This window comes from Engraulis encrasicolus, chromosome 15 (assembly GCF_034702125.1).
Source record: "Engraulis encrasicolus isolate BLACKSEA-1 chromosome 15, IST_EnEncr_1.0, whole genome shotgun sequence".
NCBI classification, from domain to species: domain Eukaryota; kingdom Metazoa; phylum Chordata; class Actinopteri; order Clupeiformes; family Engraulidae; genus Engraulis; species Engraulis encrasicolus.
Window position 1 is genome coordinate 53,015,752 of NC_085871.1, and position 17,507 is coordinate 53,033,258.

Here is a 17,507-nt window from a genome sequence, read left to right on the forward strand (position 1 = left end):
CTCTCTCTCTCTCTCTCTCTCTCTCTCTCTCTCACCCCTTCCCCCCAACACACACATATTGTCACACACACACACACACACACACACACACACACACACACACACACACACACACCTACACACACACACACACACACACACACACACAAGGTCCTTGTAGGGCATCATGTTGCATACACACACACAAAAAGTCAAGATAAACATGTTCAGTACACATAAAAGAGTTAAAGTAGTTCTAATTATTGTGCATTGTAGAAGTCCCTCAGGTTAATTACAAAAAAAATAGGTTGGGAACCACTGCAGTAGACGACCGGCCTGGCCTGCATGTCATGTGATGTGACGTAGACATTACTGAACTGTACAAAAGTTCAGACGGCCATGGCTGCTCCTGTGTGTGTGTGTGTGTGTGTGTGTGTGTGTGTGTGTGTGTGTGTGTGTGTGTGTGTGTGTGTGTGTGTGTGTGTGTGTGTGTGTGTGTGTGTGTGTGTGTGTGTGTGTAGGCCTATGTGTGTGTGTGTGTGTGTGTGTGTGTGTGTGTGTGTGTGTGTGTGTGTGTGTTCACGCGCGCGCGCATGTGTGTGTGTGTGTGTGTGTGTGTGTGTGTGTGTGTGTGTGTGGCTTTCACGCCAGAGCTGCAAAGTATTGTCACATGTGAGATTTGTGCGTGCTCATGCAGGTAAGTAAACAACAAAGCGTTCCCTTGTGTTTGTGTGGTGAGTGTTAGTGTTGTTGTGTAATGCGTTCCCTTGTGTGTGTGTGTGTGTTTGTGTGGTGAGTGTTAGTGTTGTTGTGTAATGCGGTTTTATTCCCTCCACTGTTCTCTGAAACGCCTCATAATCTCAGAATGAGCAGTTCAGTTTGCGTGAGAGGAGATGGCTTAGGCGGGTGGGGGGGGGGGGGGGGGGGGGGGGGCTGTGGGAGGTGGCGGGGGGGTGGATAAAATGCAGAAGCATTGTTGTCAGAGATTCTTTAAGTATAGAGATATGCCAACATAATAGGTTTCTATGGGCAACTAACGCGACTAGGTTCCGGTCTGCCTAAAGGGGCGTGTCATAATGCTCCTACAATGAATAGAACTGTCCTTAGGTCTGCCTAGGTCTGCCTAAGGGGGGCCATAATAGAACCAGGAAACAATGGGCCAATGGAACCTCTCTCTCTCTACTCTCTCTGTTTGTCATCGACTTTCAAATCTCTTCAAGACTTGGTCTGACCAAGAGCATAAAAAGTTACATTTCCAAAACGGCATTTCCCAAATGGCCTCCCTAGGTTTGCTAATGGCTGTTTGCTTCCCAACAAAGTGGGAGGAGTTCCCGGATTTGCTGGAACTCAGAAAGTACTTGCACTGCTCTTGACCTGACTGATAGCAACGCTGAAGCTGTTGCGTCGCTAGGAGGGCGTGGCCTGGCTAATGAAATACAGAAGCTTAAAGGTTGGATTGGTCATTTTCAGAGAGTAAGATCTGCAGATACCGCACACTCCTGACCATCGTGCTGAATTTTATGTACAGAAACAACGTTTCGGACAGTGTGGCCTTTTTCAAGTTGTTTTTTTTTTTTTTTTTTTAAATGGACAGTGGACTGAATAGAAAGTGAACTTGTACCTGCTACCTGCACCTCGAAACCTCTGGTGTGCGTTGGTTTCCTCTTCCATGGATTGGACATTTGCCTGGTGGACTGTGGATGATTTTGCTTGGCCTGGTGGTCCTCCCCAAAATGGTGTCTGTACCCCCCATGTTGCTACTGTACAGCAGGCCTCTGGGAGATAGTCAGACGTAAATAAAGCATGTTGGCTGTGATCGTCAAAATAGCGTATATGCATGGGTTCACCGTGTTTATCAACATGGTATTATGAGGAGGGGCACTGGCACTGGCAGCCAATCACGTGAGCTAATTTTTTGACCGACAGCGGTTTCCAACAATCAGAGGTTGAGTTGTGCGCAGCTAGTTTCACGCAGTCGGGGGAAAACAAAAATGTATACCCGGTGAACAGAAAGAAAGAACATCTTCTGATTGGCTGAGCATATTTATGTGAAAATCATATAGAAATCATGCGGATGATAGACAGCCCCTCGGCATTCCCAAACGTGGCCACATTAACTCTTTCCTGGCCGCGGCGCTGCGTTAACCCTTTCATTACCGCATGGCCACATTAAACCTTTCATCACCACATGGCTGTGCATTAACCCTTGGTTGGTTGGGTTTATTTATGGATATAGAAAGACAAAAAGGTATCCAAGGGATAACATGTAAAAGTGTAAACACTTATTTCCAACATGGTCCCTGATGGAAGTTGCCTGGTTAACACCAGACCTAATCACAAGTGAGATTAGGTCTGGGGAGTTGCCTATATTAAATTCCATAGGTGGCAGAATTCTTGGCTATTATGACACACTGCCCTGCTCTCTGATTGGGCAGAGAAACTGTTGAGGTCGGAATGCTTGGCCATTATGACACAGGTACCATGATCTTGTACGTTATGAGTCATCCTCGCCATACTGTCTTTCAGATCGAAACGATTGTGTAGAACTAAAGGCAGTATGGGAGTTCCCAGGCTATGATGGAAGAGGACAAGACATACAAAACATGTAACAGATATCACATACACATATGCCATCACATTCCTACGTCACCTAGTTCTCCACTTTATTCCACAAAAATACTCTAACTCTTTGTTTAAAACACCTTTTTGTTTCTGCCATTTTAATATTTAGTGGAAGGCTATTCCATAGCATAATCCCTGTATAAAAGAAAGAGCTGTGAGCTGTGCTTTTTGAAGCTGGTACCTTACAGGAGCGAACACTTGCTCTTGTTCCATGGGCATGTTGAGTATGCACCATTACAATCTGGGATCCCAAGTACTTAGGGGCTATCCCATTAATAATGTTAAACATATGATTCAGTTTTAGCTGTTCAACCCTTAATTTCACAGGCAGATAGTCCACTTTCTTAAAATCATTTGAAGTAACATGATACCTAGATTTACCTAATATAAAACGGATCATGTTGTTCTGCATAACCTGCATTTTATTTTTTATTTTCACTGTCAGGCCACTGTACCATGCTGAACAGGCATAGTCAAAATGGCACTGCACAAGCGCTGACACAAGAAGTTTTTTAACTTTAAAGGGGTCCTATTATGCTTTTTCATGTCCACTACCCATTTATTGGGTTACACAGCATCTGTTGTATGCAAAAGCTTGGTGAAAGCTGCATTTCACAAATTGGCCTCTTGGGGGAGAATTTCTCTGCCGCAGGAACGCTATTTCTCAACTGCCAGAGAACGCGTGGTTGGGTTTTCAACATTCTATAGCTTTTGTTTCCTGTACGGGTCTACGTCATGCTGTACCTAACATTGCTGCTTATGGGATGGAGTGTTGACGATGTCACAGACCATTCAGAGACAGTAGACCCAATGCGCATTTGTTAATAGCAGCCACATTGCCTATCTGCACAGTATTGTGATGAGATTTTTTTGTGAATACACCACTCAGTGTACAAGAATAGTGTAGCCTACAAGGATAGTGTAGGATTTCGCCATCCACAAGTTTATTCCATTACGCATGTTTTTTTTCCCCCATTCATAAATAGCCTCCGTCAAATAGGCTACAGCATCGGTCTAGGCTGTAGGCTACTCACCTGTGGCCCAAGTTAGGCCTATATATTTTCTGTTTGATTATGATATTAAAGCTGCATTTTACATTGATAAAATACCGGTAGGTAGGCCTATGGCTAACGGGTCAAACAGTTGAATGGGGAAGGTCGAAAGCAGGCAGAACACGTTAACGCAGTTGCGCACTGAGAATCCAAAACACTTCCAAGTGGGTGAAAAGACTCGAATCTCTTTCTCTCGCTATTCGCTTCAGGGCCGTTTTGCATAGGCCTATGCTGTTGACAAGAATAACTTTTTGTGAAAAGATGTGAAAACCCTACACTTTTATTGCCTCTTGAAACATAAAATGAATTAGAAGACGTGCGCTGATTTTATCCAAATAGGTATATCACGACATGACCAGCAGCCGTTTGCATCAGCAATGTTGGCAACGCTTAACCAGTTAGTATAGGCTATGCATAGGCTACTGAAGTAGAGTTATACCTCTGTAGTTGCTGCAGTTGGTAAGGTCGCCCTTCTTTGGTATTTTGATGAGGATTCCTTCTTTCCAATCATTGGGGATGGTCTCTTCCTCCCATATCTTCGAGAAAAGACTGTGCAGCATATCAACCGCAGTCCTTACGTCAGCTTTGATGGCTTCCGCTGGTATACTATCTGGTCCTGGAGATTTTCCATCCTTCATGGACATGATTGCTTTCTTGATCTCCGCTTTGCTGGGCTTATGGGAGTTTATTGGCAGTGCTGTCTCCGCTGGTCTAATGTCTGGTGGGTCGGCTGGACTAGGTTGGTTCAGAAGTTCAGCAAAGTGTTCCGCCCATCTTCTCCGCTGATCTTCATATGTTGTGAGTGTGTTTCCGTGCTTGTCCTTTACTGGTTTGTCTGTCTGTTGAAATTTGCCTGCCAGCTTTTTAGTGATCATGTAGAGGTCTTTCATGTTGCCGTGGCATGCTGCCATTTCTGCTTGTTTGGCCAGATTGTCTACATGATCCCTTTTGTCCCTCCTAATACTTCTCTTCACCTCTTTATTGACTTGTGTGTAGTTGTTTTGTGCCCTTACTTTTGCAGATCTTGTTGTACTTTTATTCAATTGGTCTTTCTTCTCCTTTCTTTCTTTCAGTTTCTGTTGTGTTTCTATGGAGAGCCATTCCTTGTGTTTTTTCTCCTTTTTTCCCAGTACTTCTTCACAGGTGTCCTTCCACAACTTTTTTGTGTGCTGCCATCTTGTCTCTATGTCCGTGTCTATGTCTTCTTCATGCTCCTGTAGTTGCTGGTATCTGTTGGTAAGGGTGATCTGGAATGTTTTCTGTACGTCTTTGTTCCTAAGAAGTCCCACGTTGTATCTTGTTCTTCCACTAGGAGTCGTGGAGTGCTTTTTCAGTCTTAGCTTTGCCGTCATTAGCAAGAGGTGATGGTCTGAGGCCACATCTGCCCCTCTCTTGACCCGTACATCTTGGCATGATCTCCTGAACTTTCTGCTGATGCAAATGTGGTCTATTTGGTTCTCTGTGATGTGGTCCGGAGATCTCCATGTGGCCTTGTGAATCCTTTTGTGGGGGAAGATACTGCCTCCGATTACGAGTTGGTTAAGTGAGCACAGGTCTGCAAATCGTTCTCCATTTTCATTCATCTTCCCCAGCCCATGCACGCCCATGATGTCTTCATAGCCGGTGTTGTCATCTCCAATCTTAGCATTGAAATCACCCATGAGAATGGTGATATCCTTTCCTTTCTGTCTATCTATCACATATTGTAGATGTTCATAGAATTCAGCTTTCTTTTCCTCTTCTGCGTCGTTTGTTGGGGCATAGCATTGGATGATATTCACTTTGATGTTTTTCTTCTTGGTGGCAAAACTTTCAGTTCCGGGTAAAGTTCTCAACCGGATTCTGCTCGACAGGATGAGTAAAGCAGTGGACCCCATCCTACGAGACCAACAAGCTGGATTCCGGAGCAATAGATCCTGCACGGACCAGATCTGCACACTTCGAATCATTGTGGAACAATCAATTGAATGGAACTCTGGCCTGTATGTAAACTTCATAGACTACGAAAAAGCCTTTGACAGCGTGGACAGGGAGACACTGTGGATGCTACTGCGACATTATGGAATACCAGAAAAGATCATCAGCCTGATCCAAAAAACCTATCAGGGGATGACATGCAAGGTGCTACATGCAGGCCAAGTGTCAGACAGCTTTGAGATCAAGACCGGAGTACGGCAAGGATGCCTCCTATCACCTTTCATGTTTCTACTAGCTATCGACTGGATCATGAGGACCACAACGGCAGGAAGGAACAACGGCATACAATGGACCCTGTGGAAGCAACTGGATGACCTTGACTTTGCAGACGACCTGGCTCTACTGGCACACAACCACAAACAGATGCAGGACAAGACCACCAAGCTGGCAGATACATCTCTAGGGGTAGGTCTAAGGATAAATAAGAAGAAGACCAACATAATGAGGATCAACAACTCGACCAACAAACCAATATCGATAGAGGATGAAAATATACAAGAAGTGGACTCCTTCACCTACCTCGGCAGTATAGTGAACAAACAGGGTGGCACTGACAAAGACGTAGCAGCCAGAATTGGGAAGGCAAGAGCAGCTTTTATCATCCTAAATAACATCTGGTCCTCTAAGGAAATAGCCATGACCACCAAAGTGCGTATCTTCAATTCCAACATCAAATCTGTCCTCCTCTATGGCTCGGAGACGTGGAGGATGACGAAGAAGACACTGCAAAGGATACAAACATTCATAAACAGCTGCCTGAAGAGGATATTTAGGATTTGGTGGCCCAACAAAATCAGTAATGATGAACTCTGGAGGAAAGGGAAGCAGGAGCCGGTGGAGAAACAAATTCTACGAAGAAAGTGGGGTTGGATTGGGCACACCCTTAGGAAACCAGCAAATAGCATCACACGCCAAGCCTTGACCTGGAACCCGCAGGGGAAACGGAAGAGAGGGAGGCCTAAAAACACCTGGAGGCGGGACTCTGAGGTAGAACTGAAGAGGTTGGGAACCAGCTGGGCAGAGGCAGAAAGGACAGCCCAAAACCGTGTTGGCTGGAGAAAAGTTGTGGATGGCCTATGCTCCATTGGGAGTGATGGGCCTAAGTAAGTAAGTATGCATAGGCTACAATTCAGTAATTAAAATGCAACGCAGTTTTGTTCATCATATCTGCAACAGCAACGTGGATATTGGCTTGACGTCGTTTAAAAAAGGGTCGCGTCGTCGGGCGGCATGCAATTAATGAAACTGAAGCGGATATTGTAAAAAAATAAAGATAAAAAAAAACCCTCCTGTCCTGTCGATAAATGCGAACAGAAAAACCACGAAACAGAGATAGCCCTAGGCGTTATTATAAGTCCCAGTATGAAACCAATCCATCGAGGACAGCCCATTGCGCAACCAGGAGCTCCATGCACCTGAAAATACTAGGTCTGAAATGTATTTTTATGAAGCATAGCCTATCGCCATTGTGCATTAGGCCTACAGACAACGAGCAAACAAGAACTAATCTTTAAAAGCCAACAGCAACGCCTGCGCTCAGTATTCAGGCTGCCTTGCAAATAGACCACAGGACGCATTTCAACACGGAGTTCATATCACAAATAGGGTGTCACAATATCACTGACAGACGTTGAATTGATAGGTTTGAGTCCGACAAGTCTTGTCTTAAACGGCGCACTCTTTCAATTTCAGATTGTGTCTTTGACAGCCAGACATAGAGCACAAGGGGCTGCCGCGGGAGCGAAGAAAATAAATATCCACAACTTCGCTGAATAATTGCAGATGATTAGCTTCTTGGATAGCCCATCTTGTGAAGGTTAACTTGCCATTAACAAGGAAAGGTGATCTGATTTCAATCCTCCCCGAGAATATTCTTTGTGTCTCCAAATTTCCACCTGTCAACAGCAGATCTAGACTCCCACCTAACGACCAGCGCGACACTTGGCTTGGCTGATAACTTCAACTTTAGGCCTGTATGCAAGGCTAGACAGCGGGTTAACCAATCAGGCCCCTTCTATTGCGTTAATAATGTTTAAGATAAAGATGACTTCGGCGCAGGATATCAGAAATAAACAAGACAGCGCAGATGGCTTCGATTTTTTTATATGGCCGCAATATCGCGTTATTACGCATCATATGCAATGTGGATTATTTCATGAAACCTCAAATCGGACGTTATAGCCTGTACCCTGCACTTTTCAAACCTTTCTCAGATGTATGGTAGCCTAATTATCCCAAGCGATTTTGAAATCAAACTGAACCATGCACGGAAGACTCGCATTGGATAGGGATGGGCTTCAGCAAATAACACAGCAATGCGCTCAAAAGTAATGGTTAATAACATAACGTGGGACTTATGCATCCTTTTCAGATTAATTGTGAACATTGGGTGGACTATTTGGCTTTCAACTTTAGACATAGGCTACAGAGTTGGATTCCAGGTCAAAAGCAGCTGTGCTGCTGACGTAATATTAGTAATAGAATGTTTGATGAAACGCTCCATGCTGCGCCGAGATTTCAGAATGTTGAAGGTCTAAAATTCTGCACTTCCACGCGTTTCAAGCAGACGGAGTAGGGTGCATGTACACAATGATATAAATAATGGACATGAAACACGTGGTCATTGGAAATGAACTCCACTACACACAGTAAAGCAAAATATTAACAATGAAAGTTATTCTAAATAGCATAATAGGGCCCCTTTAAAATCTAATTGCCTTGTGTTACTGTACAAAAATTTACGGTTTCATCACCATTAACCCTTTCATGGCCGCGGCGCTGTCTTAACCCTTTCATCACCACATGGCTGTATTAACTCTTTCATCACCATTAACCCTTTCATGTCCACGGCACTGTATTAACCCTTTCATGGCTGCATTAACTCTTTAATCACCATGTGGCCACATTAACCCTTTCATCGCTGCATTAACCCTTCCATCGCCGCATGGCTGCATTAACCCTTTCATCACCACTGGGCTGTGTTAACCCTTTCATGGCTGCAGCGCTGTGTTAACCATTTCATCACCATATGACTGCATTAACCCTTTCATGGCCTCATGGCCACATTAACCATTTCATCACCACATGGCTGTGTTAATCCTTTCATGGCCACGTGGCTGCATTAACCCTTTCATCACCAAGTGGCTGTTTTTAACCCTTTCATCACCACGTGGCCACATTAGCCCTTTAATCACCAAGTGGTCTCATTAACCCTTTGATCACCTCATGGCTGCATTCACTGCATTAACCCTTTCATTGCCTCATGGCCACATTAACCCTTTCATCACCAAGTGGCCACATTAACCCTTTCATGGCCAGGAGGGCTGTATTAACCCTTTCATCACCACATTAACCCTTTTATCACCACGTGGCCACATTAACCCTTTCATCTGAATCGATGTACAGTATTAACCCTCTCATGGCCACATTAACCCTTTCATCACCACATGGCTGCATTAACCCTGTCATCGCTGCATGGCTGTGTTAACCATTTCATGGCCGCGGCGCTGCATTAAACCTTTCATCACCACGTGGCTGTGTTTAACCCTTAGAACTCAATTGACGCGCCACCGCGTCAAAACGTGACTCACGCCACTCTGACACAATTTGTAAACAACAGCACCATAACTGAAAGTCCAGCCCGTGTTTTTTGAAAACTAGACATCTCAACCATCATTTTGATACCTCATATGTGTGGGTATGTGCTGTAAAACTAACAGTGACATTGTTTTAAAAAACGTTTTTGATCATTTTTTTTTTACCTTGACCAGAATGCTGTTGAAATGACGCGACGGCGAAATCGCGGCAAAACACTGCTCGGTTATGATCATAATTCTCCGTCAAAACAACAGAAAACGCCCAGAAGGAGATGAAATAAATTTAGTAACTATGTGTTTCACTAGTTTTAGAAATCTCTGATCTCTAAAATACAGGGATAATACATTCACATAGTCCAGGAAGTGGACAACCGACCGGATGTTGTTTTGTGATCAGTGATGCGTTTCCAGGGACACAGTAAACTTTGAGGAAGAAGTAGTGTCATGTTTAGTGTTCACGGTTTACATTGCTGAAGGAAAATTACAAGCCTAAACGGAGAAGAGTCGTCATTTCAATGTGTTTCACGGACGTATTGGTATGTGGATGTGGACAATGTCGGACGACATCAAAGTTGACATGAGAAGTTGGAGTGAATACGAGAAGAGCATGCGAGCTGCCTGCTGCCTACTGCCTACTCCTGCTGCTGCCGCTGCTGCTGTTGCATTCAAGTAAGTTTGGCTGCTAAAATGTTTTGATATTTGCTGAACAGACATGCAATTGCCTGCGTAGTCCCCTCTTATTTGAAAAATGAATCCCTGTCGCTTGCAAGATGTACAATCTCATGCACGTCGTGCATAGCTAATTGGGAGAGGTGGACGCCAGATGTAAACAAACAGAGAGGGGTGTGTGTCAGTGACACAGTCACGTTGAGTAAGTTTTGCAGATGTAGGCAAATAGATGTGAGATTGGCATATTACTAACAGTGTTGGACTAAATGTAAATTAGTTTTTTTCTTGAGGTCTTTGTGGTGGGTCATGTTGTTATGTTTGGATGAGGTTAGCCTAAGTTACTGACTTCTGAAATGACTGCATGTTGGAATGACTTTCTTACAGTAGGCTACTGACCTCATCAATAAATCATGGCGTTGTGAATCTGTTGATGTATTTATTTGCACTCATGTAGTAATGCACTGTCATGAAAGCTAAATTGTGACATAACTTTTTTCCTCTGTCAGTTGGCTATGACATATTTATTGACCAGATAAGTGGAAGTGCCTGCTTATGCAGACCCAGTACATGCTGGCATTGTTTCATGTGTTTATGCTATGGCAAGTTTGACACAGTATTTGCTATAGTGATATTTATTTTTTTGTGACATATAATCTCATCTAAATCTCATTATGTTTTTGAACAGTGTTGGGTAGCCAGCCACCCATGCACGATGACAATGCCAGCAGCGGGCACCCATGGGGATGGACCCAGGAGTGGAGGATGACCCAGTATGGTGAGTTGTGTAGCTAATGTCACACACACACATATAGATAATTGTTTTAGGTGTATGGGAAATAACTACATGTTTGTTTACATTGTACAGATGAAAGTTCAGCCTACTCACTGACACCAGTGACACAGTATTGACCAGATCTCCTGGAAGTGCCTCCTGACGCAGACCCAGTGTAAGTATGCATGCTGGCACTGTTTCGTTTATTTAGGCTATGCAGGGTTTGACACAGTATTTGCTTTTAGTGATATGTAATACATATTTTGTCTGATATTTAATCTCATCTAAATCTCATTATGTTTTTGAACAGTGTTGGGTAGCCAGCCACCCATGCACGTTGACACAGCCAGCACCGAGCACCCAGGGGGATGGACCCAGGAGTGGAGGATGGTCCAATAGGGTGAGTTGCTTAGCTTATGTCACACACATATAGATAATTGTTTTAGGTGTATGGGAAATAACTAAATGTTTGTTTAAATTGTACAGATGAAAATTCATCCCACTCACTGTTGACACCAATGAGGGAACAAGAGAGGCTAGGCAACCCCATCTTTTGACAACGGTCACCACCAGTCTATTTCTAAAAATGTTATTATTATATATCTGTTATATAACAATGTATTTGTGTATGGATTATATGGGACATTTAAATGTTTTTTGAACAAATGCTTATTTATCCTTTCTATCTGTAAATAAACTTGAACATATAAGTTTACTGAGTGAATGACAACCAAACTGCATGAATTACATAATCACAAAATTCCATTATTCCAAAAGCGCCTATGAGTGTATGGCTACTTTATGACAGCATTTAGATATTTGTGAAGATTATATTGTACATTTTAATGGGATTATGTCCAAAGAAGTGCTTATTAATCTTTTAGTTTCTAAATAACCCCAAACATTTGTATTAGACTGTGTAACAACCCCTTCTACCACATGAATGGCCTGTCTCAAATTCAAAAACGCCTATAATATATAACTGCTTTATGATAATATATGTTTTTTTTTATAAGATTATATTGGTCATTTCAATTGAATGTGATAAAATATATGGTTTTTGATCATTTTGATGTGAAAGTTGGCCTGAATTTGTGTGTTAGGGTGTATCATAGCCCACTATTCTCATGAGTTACACATCAAACACAATAAAATCGCCTATATTGTAATGCACTATAATGGCAATATTTTTTTGGTGCCTTGGTGTAGATAATGAAATTTGATTTCATTTGTTACAGAACATATGTGTTTACAATCTTAGCCAACAAAAAGGCTTTAATCTGTATGTTTGGTATTGTACATACTCATCTATCATTAAAAAACCAAATCGGATTTTTGTATTTTTTCATTATTTTTACTATGTCATGTTTATATAGTAGGTTTAAATAAGATGAGATGTATTCCATCATATTGCCTAGATTCTGCTGAGTAAAATGATATAAAACACTTGATAGTACACCTCCCTGAAGCCCTCATACATGTATCCAAAGCCCGATACGTAAAAATGCACAAAAAACGCTCTGAGTTCTAAGGGTTAACCCTTTCATCACCACATGGCCACATTAACCCTTTCATGGCCGCGGCGCTGTGTTAACCCTCTCATCACCACATTAACCCTCCCATCGCCTCGTGGCCACATTAACCATTTCATCACCAAATGGCCACATTAACCCTCTCATCACCACATTAACCCTTTCATAACCAAGTGGCTGTGTTAACCCTTTCATCACCACATGGCTGTGTTAACCCTTTCATCACCAAGTGGCCACATTAACCCTTTCATCACCACATGGCGACATTAACCCTTTCATCACTACATTAACCCTTTCATCACCACATTATGGCTGCATGGCTGCATTAATCATTTCATCACCGCATGGCCACAGCGCTGTTAACCCTCTCGTGGCCACATTAACCCTCTCATGGCCACAGCGCTGTATTAACCCTTCCATGGCTGCAGCACTGTGTTAACCCTTTCATCACCACATTAACCCTCTCATCGCCACATTAACCCTTTCATAACCAAGTGGCTGTGTTAACCCTTTCATCACCAAATGGCTGTATTAACCATTTCGTAACCAAGTCCATATTAACCATTTCATCATCACATTAACCCTTTCATCACCACATAGCTGTATTAACCCTTATATGTCCACGGCGCTGTATTAACCCTTTGCCACATTAACCCTCTCATCACCTCATGGCCTTTCATAGCTGCGTTACTGTCATCACCACATTAACCATTTCATGGCCACGTTAACCCTTTCATCACCAAGTGATTGTAACATATTAACCCTTTCATCACCACATGGCCACATTAACCCTTCCATGGCTGTATTAACCCTTTCATGGCCAAGTGGCTGTATTAACCCTTTCATCACTAAGTGGCCACATTAACCCTTTCATCACCGCGTGACCACATTAACCATTTCATCACCAGCCAGGTGGGCTGTGTTAACCCTTTCATCACCACGTGGCTGTATTAACCCTTTCATCACCACGTGGCCACATTAACCCTTTCATCACCACATGGCCACATTAACCCTTTCATCACCACATGGCTGTGTTTAACCCTTTCATGGCCACGGCGCTGTGTTAACCCTTTCATGGCCGCATTAACCCTTCCATCGCCTCATGGCTGCATTAACCCTTTCATCACCACGTGGCCACATTAACCATTTCATCACCGCATGGCTGTGTTAACACTTTCTTCACCAAGTGACTGTGTTAACCCCTGCTTGTCTGATTGGCTGTATAGTTAGTATTAACCCTTTCATGTCAACTTGATCGCAAAGGAGGTGAGAGTGAGATGAAGGTGTTAAGTCCTTCATGAACGATTGACTTTTGTTAACTCTTTCATCACCACATGGCTGTGGTAACTCTTCCATGGCCGCATGCGTCTGATTGGCTGTAGAGTATTAACCCATTCATGTCAGCTTGACCGCGAAGCAGGGAGGGTGAGATGAGGGTGTTAAGCTCTGCATGACCACATGCCTGCCCCAACCCTTCCAATGGCCAGGCGGCCGTGTTAACCCTTTCATCACCGCATGGCTGTGTCCAGTAGGCCTATGTAGTCTCACTGCAGAGGAGTGTGTGTGTGTGTGTGTGTGTGTGTGTGTGTGTGTGTGTGTGTGTGTGTGTGTGTGTGTGTGTGTGTGTGTGTGTGTGTGGGGTTGTGTGTGTGTGTGTGTGTGTGTGTGTGTGTGTGTGTGTGTGTGTGTGTGTGTGTGTGTGTGTGTGTGTGGGGTTGTGTGTGTGTGTGTGTGTGTGTGTGTGTGTGTGTGTGTGTGTGTGTGTGTGTGTGTGTGTGTGTTGGGGGAGGGGGGTTGAGATGAGGTCGTTCCTATGCTAAGCCAATCAATGCTGCCTAATGCCACCGTAAAGCTCTTTAGCTCATAGCACGGGAACACACACACACGCACACACACACACACACACACACACACACACACACACACACACACACACGCACGCACACACACGCACGCACGCACGCACGCACACACACACACACACGCGCATGCATGCACGCACGCACACACACACACGCGCACGCACGCACGCACGCACGCACGCACACACACACACGCACACGCGGGCATGCACGCACACACACACACACACACACAAACATGATGCAGCACACAGCAGCACGCTGTAATAGTGTGGTAGCCCATTACCAACTTTTGACAGCACACTTGCACTGCAAAAGCTACACACACACACTTTAAAGCACAGCCCTTTATCATTTGCTAACACACCACAAACACACAATGTTTCGTTTTTTTTGCGGGAAGGGGGTGTTTTGCGTGTTTTATGTATCATAGGGTGGTTGTGAAGTTTGTGGTGTCATTATTTTTTACGTCTGAAGTATTTATGAAATTATATGCAGTATTTAGGCATCTATTTTTGCAATATTGTAGCTTTAAATAAGTTTATTGATTTTGTACCTGTTTTCAGTCTGTATTCGCCACCCCCATTATCCTCAAGTCATGATAAGGATGAATGAAACTCAACTGAAGAGTTTGACTGAAGAGTTTGAAGCATTCTAAATGTATATGATGCAGTACAGCACACAGTATTTGAGCTCGGTAGCCTATTTCAAAAGGTCTGGTTACGGCCCTGGCCATCACAACAGCAAGTCAGATGATTGTGAGGTGAGCTACAGAACCCATCTGCTGAGACACCGGTGGAAACTGGTTGTATTATTTGACTGATATTTTTGATATCTATTTATGATGTATTTGGTGTCACAGTTATAGGTTAATTTGATAGATTGTCTTGGTTTGGAGGTTTTTCTTTTCCTTTTGTTTTCCATCCCCTGATCAGCACCATGGACAGCAGAGACAAGAGGCTGGAGAGCAGCATCGCGGTCATTGTCGTTATGGTAACAGCTCATTCATAAAAGTAGAGAAGACGCGCTCACACTATCGCCTAAATATTGTAACAGTTCTTAACTGGGTGCTGAATCCCACGTAAAACATGAATGTGTGAAGGAAGCGAAGGACAGCACTCTTCAGATTTTTACTTTGTCGGCGAATAAACAAAGAAAAAATCTGAAGAGAACAGCTCATTTATAGCCACGGCCATGTCTTCCTGGTTGGAACTGGCCATGTCTTTACTGGTTGAAACTCATGCATTACTGGTTGAAACTCATGCATTACTGGTTGAAACGCATGTCTTACTGGTTGAAACTCATGCATTACTGGGTGAAACTCATGCATTACTGGTTGAAGCTCATGCATTACTGGTTGAAACTCATGCATTACTGGTTGAAACTCATGCATTACTGGTTGAAACGCATGCACTGGTGAACTGGGTTACTGGGTGAAACCCTGAGTACCATCACATAGAGAAGAAGAGACATCCACCCAGGTGCCCCCCAGCATGCAATGAGCAGGTGTTAACCCATGTAAGCCTGAGGCACCTGCTAAAAATCATCTGCTGAATACCTAAGCCCTTTTAGGGAAAAGGTGCCCTTGCCCTATAAAAACCTAAATATCTCAGCCTCCGAAGCACATAAAAACATGAAAAATAAGTTGCATTTAAAAGCTATGACCCTCATATTGCATGGGGACATCTTCATTCAGCTCTAATGTACCCACACTTTTAATGAAACAAAAACCCTCCAAATATCAAGAGCCTAAATGCAGGTCACTGCAGGCGCCTAAGCCAATGCTGTGTGTACGCGGCATCGGGCTGAAATGGGTTAAGCATGGCACAGGTCAGAAGTCACAGCTTTAAGCTACTGGTCAGTGGTGACAACCAGAAGCTACTGGTGAGTAGCCATATGGTCCTGGTCAGTGGTAAGTGGTCAGTATACCATATGGTCCAGGTCAGTGGTCAGTGGTCAGTATACCATATGGTCCTGGTCAGTGGTAAGTGGTCAGTATACCATATGGTCCTGGAGGTCTCTGAGCAGGTATTAGGGAGAGGTGAGTGGGGTCAGGGGTGACTCTGGTGTCCCAGTAGACCAGATGGATGGATGAGCATTAGAAGAAGTAAGAGGCATCTTAGCAGGGTTCCCTGGTGGGCAACAGCACTTTAAAGCATTGCGGCCCGTTAAGCATATACAGTAAGTAGCCCGCAAGTACAGCGCGCATCAGTCGTCAAGTTCAGAAGGTGTGAGAGAGTGAAGTTCAGGTGTTTTAAGAAGCTGGCAGTGACACGGCTTGAAGAGCTTGTATCTGTTGTGAAGTTCAGAGGTGACACCGCATGGAGAGCTTGGCGGCCCCCATGGCTGAGGTTCAGTGTAAGTGTTTGGCAAAGCTGCCAGTGACATTGAGGAGCGAGTGACAGAAGGGACGACAAGAGTGATGATTCTGGTGAGACTGCTACAGGCATCAAAGGTGACGATGATTAGGTCAGACATGGCTGGAGAGGTGTGAGGGTGTAGCCTGCATGGGCGAAAGCCGACTGTTGACTCCGGGGGCTGAGAGGTGTGTGTCTGTGTGTGTGTGTGTGTGTGTGTGTGTGTGTGTGTGTGTGTGTGTGTGTGTGTGTGCGTGCGTGCGTGGCGCGCGCGCGCGCGCGCGCGCGTGTGTGTGTGTAGCAATGTTGTTCTGATCTAGTGGAGTGCTTTCAGTAGAGAGTTAACAGGTCTGTGGGTGGGCCCATCTGAGGTGAGGAAGCAGTGAGAGGGGAAGACCCAGTGACACTGCCCTGTGATGGACACACAGCAGAGGTGACCTGATTAATAGGCCCGCCGGCGACCCCATCTGCAGTAAGAGGCTACAGTAATAGTGAATAGGCCCCCATCTGCAGTAAGAGGCTACAGTAATAGTGAATAGGCCCCCATCTGCAGTAAGAGGCTACAGTAATAGTGAATAGGCCCGCCGGCGACCCCATCTGCACTAAGAGGCTACAGTAATAGTGAATAGGCTCGCCGGCGACCCCATCTGCAGTAAGAGGCTACAGTAATAGTGAATAGGCCCGCCGGCGACCCCATCTGCAGTAAGAGGCTACAGTAATAGTGAATAGGCCCGCCGGCGACCCCATCTGCAGTAAGAGGCTACAGTAATAGTGAATAGGCCCGCCGGCGACCCCATCTGCAGTAAGAGGCTACAGTAATAGTGAGTAGGCCCGCCGGCGACCCCATCTGCAGTAAGAGGCTACAGTAATAGTGAATAGGCCCGCCGGCGACCCCATCTGCACTAAGAGGCTACAGTAATAGTGAATAGGCCCGCCGGCGACCCCATCTGCACTAAGAGGCTACAGTAATAGTGAATAGGCCCGCCGGCGACCCCATCTGCAGTAAGAGGCTACAGTAATAGTGAGTAGGCCCGCCGGCGACCCCATCTGCAGTAAGAGGCTACAGTAATAGTGAATAGGCCCGCCGGC

General features: G+C 44.5%; 1 long non-coding RNA gene across 1 annotated transcript; it reads left to right on the forward strand.

Moving 5' to 3' along the window:
* Window positions 1–9,182: 9,182 nt before the first annotated feature.
* LOC134464734 (uncharacterized) lies at window positions 9,183–11,071 on the forward strand. Its single transcript, XR_010038044.1, has 4 exons — window positions 9,183–9,895; window positions 10,581–10,670; window positions 10,761–10,842; window positions 10,978–11,071. It is a non-coding gene; the product is annotated as an uncharacterized LOC134464734 (long non-coding RNA).
* The last annotated feature ends 6,436 nt before the right edge of the window (window positions 11,072–17,507 follow it).